This window comes from Salvelinus namaycush, unplaced genomic scaffold (assembly GCF_016432855.1).
Source record: "Salvelinus namaycush isolate Seneca unplaced genomic scaffold, SaNama_1.0 Scaffold62, whole genome shotgun sequence".
Lineage (NCBI taxonomy): Eukaryota > Metazoa > Chordata > Actinopteri > Salmoniformes > Salmonidae > Salvelinus > Salvelinus namaycush.
In genome coordinates this window covers 14343-19366 of record NW_024061331.1, presented here as the reverse complement: position 1 = coordinate 19366, position 5024 = coordinate 14343, and positions in this window count along the sequence as shown.

The window sequence follows — 5024 nt, the reverse complement described above, 5'->3', positions numbered from 1 at the left end:
CCCCCCAGGTGTCACCAGGTAGATAAAGGTTTGTCCCAAATGGCACCCTATTCCCAACATAGTGTACTACTTTAGACCAGAGCCCTATTCCCAACATAGTGTACTACTTTAGACCAGAGCCCTATTCCCAACATAGTGTACTACTTTAGACCAGAGCCCTATTCCCAACATAGTGTACTACTTTAGACCAGAGCCCTATTCCCAACATAGTGTACTACTTCAGACCAAGGTTTGAGGTAAGGACCAGCAGACACTGTGGCCCAGGAGAGGGGCCCTGCAGAACCCGGTGTGTGTTCTCCTGCTCTGTAGCGGAGTAGGAGAGGAGGAAGGAGGAGGAGGAGGGAGGAGAGGAGGCTAATCTAATTTAGACGGTCTGATTGTGTTTCTTTAATTTCATCATTAGAAGGTGCTGAGTTCTAACCTGGGTCAACTACACACTGCAAATACTCTGTACTATACTATAATGCTGTAATACGCTGTAGTATACTATAATACTCTGTAGTATACTATAATACTCTGTAGTATACTATACTGTGCTGTAGTATACTATACTATGCTGTAGTATACTATAATATGCTGTAGTATACTATACTATGCTGTAGTATACTATAAAACGCTGTAGTATACTATAATGCTCTGTGGTATACTATAATACGCTGTAGTATACTATAATACTCTGAGGTATACTATAATACGCTGTGGTATACTATAATACGCTGTGGTATACTATAATACTCTGTGGTATACTATAATATGCTGTAGTATACTATAATACGCTGTAGTATACTATAATACTCTGTAGTATACTATAATACTCTGTAGTATACTATAATACGCTGTGGTATACTATAATACGCTGTAGTATACTATAATACGCTGTAGTATACTATAATACTCTGTACTATACTATAATGCTGTAATACACTGTACTATGCTATAATACTCTGTACTACTCTGTGGTATACTATAATACACTGTAGTATACTATGTACTTTACTATAATGCTGTAATACACTATACTATAATACTCTGTCGTGCTCTTCCAACTGAGCCCCACGGAACACAGCACACCTGATTCAACTAATTATCAAGCCTCTGATTGTGTGAATCAGGTGAGCTGGCTCAGAGCTACAACAACATGGTGGAATGTCTGGGGTCCACGAGGAGAGGTTGGAGAACCACTGCTATAGTGTGTGACCCAGATGTGGATCCCAGCTGTGTGTGACCCAGGTGTGAATCTCAGCTGTGTGTGACCCAGGTGTGGATCCCAGCTGTGTGTGACCCAGGTGTGAATCTCAGCTGTGTGTGACCCAGGTGTGGATCCCAGCTGTGTGTGACCCAGGTGTGAATCTCAGCTGTGTGTGACCCAGGTGTGGATCTCAGCTGTGTGTGACCCAGGTGTGGATCTCAGCTGTGTGTGACCCAGGTGTGAATCTCAGCTGTGTGTGACCCAGGTGTGGATCCCAGCTGTGTGTGACCCAGGTGTGAATCTCAGCTGTGTGTGACCCAGGTGTGGATCTCAGCTGTGTGTGTCCTAGGTGTGGATCTCAGCTGTGTGTGACCCAGGTGTGGATCTCAGCTGTGTGTGACCCAGGTGTGGATCTCAGCTGTGTGTGACCCAGGTGTGGATCTCAGCTGTGTGTGACCCAGGTGTGGATCCCAGCTGTGTGACCCAGGTGTGGATCTCAGCTGTGTGACCCAGGTGTGGATCTCAGCTGTGTGTGACCCAGGTGTGGATCTCAGCTGTGTGTGTCCTAGGTGTGGATCTCAGCTGTGTGTGTCCTAGGTGTGGATCTCAGCTGTGTGTGACCCAGGTGTGAATCTCAGCTGTGTGTGTCCCAGGTGTGGATCTCAGCTGTGTGTGTCCCAGGTGTGGATCTCAGCTGTGTGTGTCCCAGGTGTGGATCTCAGCTGTGTGTGACCCAGGTGTGGATCTCAGCTGTGTGTGACCCAGGTGTGGATCTCAGCTGTGTGTGACCCAGGTGTGGATCCCAGCTGTGTGTGACCCAGGTGTGGATCCCAGCTGTGTGTGTCCCAGGTGTGTGTGACCCAGGTGTGGATCTCAGCTGTGTGTGACCCAGGTGTGGATCTCAGCTGTGTGACCCAGGTGTGGATCTCAGCTGTGTGACCCATGTGTGGATCTCAGCTGTGTGTCCTAGGTGTGGATCTCAGCTGTGTGTGACCCAGGTGTGGATCTCAGCTGTGTGTGTACAGTTTCATATTTTAGCATTGTCATGATCATTTTATCCCTTAAAAAGCCTTAAATGTTTCTATTGTTTGTTGTTTTTGTTTATCTAGGGAGCTTTTATTTTTTAACATTAAGGAGGAAGACTTTTATTTTGTAACGTTGCAGACTGCTTCAGAACAGGACTTTTATTTTGTAACGTTGCAGACTGATTCAGAACAGGACTTTTATTTTGTAATGTTGCAGACTGCTTCAGAACAGGACTTTTATTTTGTAACGTTGCAGACTGATTCAGAACAGGACTTTTATTTTGTAACATTGCAGACTGATTCAGAACAGGACTTTTATTTTGTAACGTTGCAGACTGATTCAGAACAGGACTTTTATTTTGTAACATTGCAGACTGATTCAGAACAGGACTTTTATTTTGTAACGTTGCAGACTGATTCAGAACAGGACTTTTATTTTGTAACATTGCAGACTGCTTCAGAACAGGACTTTTATTTTGTAACATTGCAGACTGCTTCAGAACAGGACTTTTATTTTGTAACATTGCAGACTGCTTCAGAACAGGACTTTTATTTTGTAACGTTACAGAGAGAGAAGCGTGTTTCAGATCAGGACATGGTGTTTGTAACGTTGCAGAGGGAGAAGCGTGTTTCAGGACATGGTGTTTGTAACGTTGCAGAGGGAGAAGCGTGTTTCAGATCAGGACATGGTGTTTGTAACGTTGCAGAGGGAGAAGCGTGTTTCAGGACATGGTGTTTGTAACGTTACAGAGAGAGAAGCGTGTTTCAGGACATGGTGTTTGTAACTTTACAGAGAGAGAAGCGTGTTTCAGGACGTGGTGTTAGTGACTTGCAGGGAAGGAGGTAGAACCTTCTGGAAGTCTGCGTCCCTAATTGGCATCCTGTTCCCTTCATAGTGCACTACTTCAGACCTCCAGAAGGTTATAACTTCCCTTCATAGTGCACTACTTCAGACCTCCAGAAGGTTATAACTTCCCTTCATAGTGCACTACTTCAGACCTCCAGAAGGTTATAACTTCCCTTCATAGTGCACTACTTCAGACCTCCAGAAGGTTATAACTTCCCTTCATAGTGCACTACTTCAGACCTCCAGAAGGTTATAACTTCCCTTCATAGTGCACTACTTCAGACCTCCAGAAGGTTATAACTTCCCTTCCCTGCAACGTCACAAACACCATGTCCTGATCTGAAACACGCTTCTCTCTCTGCAACGTTACAAAATAAAGACTGTGATACTCTGTAAGCAGGAAGAACCTTTTTGTCAGGGGAATTGAAGGGTGGGACCAACTCAACATAACTACACAGCTACAATTTATAACTTAATAAAATAATCTAACTCTCTCCCTTTCTTTCTCTCTGACTCTGTCCTGTGTTACTCCTCACCCTCTGACTCTAACCTTCTCTCTGACTCTGTCCTGTATTACTCCTCACCCCTCTGTCTCTAACCTTCTCTCTGACTCTGTCCTGTATTACTCCTCACCCCTCTGTCTCTAACCTTCTCTCTGACTCTGTCCTGTGTTACTCCTCACCCCTCTGTCTCTAACCTTCTCTCTGACTCTGTCCTGTGTTACTCCTCACCCTCTGACTCTAACCTTCTCTCTGACTCTGTCCTGTATTACTCCTCACCCCTCTGTCTCTAACCTTCTCTCTGACTCTGTCCTGTATTACTCCTCACCCCTCTGTCTCTAACCTTCTCTCTGACTCTGACCTTCTCTCTGACTCTGTCCTGTATTACTCCTCACCCCTCTGTCTCTAACCTTCTCTCTGACTCTGTCCTGTATTACTCCTCACCCCTCTGTCTCTAACCTTCTCTCTGACTCTGTCCTGTGTTACTCCTCACCCCTCTGTCTCTAACCTTCTCTCTGACTCTGTCCTGTGTTACTCCTCACCCCTCTGTCTCTGACCTTCTCTCTGACTCTGTCCTGTGTTACTCCTCACCCCTCTGTCTCTAACCTTCTCTCTGACTCTGTCCTGTGTTACTCCTCACCCCTCTGTCTCTAACCTTCTCTCTGACTCTGACCTTCTCTCTGAATCTGTCCTGTATTACTCCTCACCCCTCTGTCTCTGACCTTCTCTCTGACTCTGTCCTGTGTTACTCCTCACCCTCTGTCTCTAACCTTCTCTCTGACTCTGTCCTGTGTTACTCCTCACCCTCTGTCTCTAACCTTCTCTCTGACTCTGTCCTGTGTTACTCCTCACCCTCTGTCTCTAACCTTCTCTCTGACTCTGTCCTGTGTTACTCCTCACCCCTCTGTCTCTAACCTTCTCTCTGACTCTGACCTTCTCTCTGACTCTGTCCTGTATTACTCCTCACCCCTCTGTCTCTAACCTTCTCTCTGACTCTGTCCTGTGTTACTCCTCACCCCTCTGTCTCTAACCTTCTCTCTGACTCTGACCTTCTCTCTGACTCTGTCCTGTATTACTCCTCACCCTCTGTCTCTAACTTTCTCTCTGACTCTGTCCTGTATTACTCCTCACCCCTCTGTCTCTAACCTTCTCTCTGACTCTGTCCTGTGTTACTCCTCACCCTCTGACCTTCTCTCTGACTCTGTCCTGTGTTACTCCTCACCCCTCTGTCTCTAACCTTCTCTCTGACTCTGTCCTGTGTTACTCCTCACCCCTCTGTCTCTGACCTTCTCTCTGACTCTGTCCTGTGTTACTCCTCACCCCTCTGTCTCTAACCTTCTCTCTGACTCTGTCCTGTGTTACTCCTCACCCCTCTGTCTCTAACCTTCTCTCTGACTCTGTCCTGTATTACTCCTCACCCCTCTGTCTCTAACCTTCTCTCTGTCTCTGACCTTCTCTCTGAC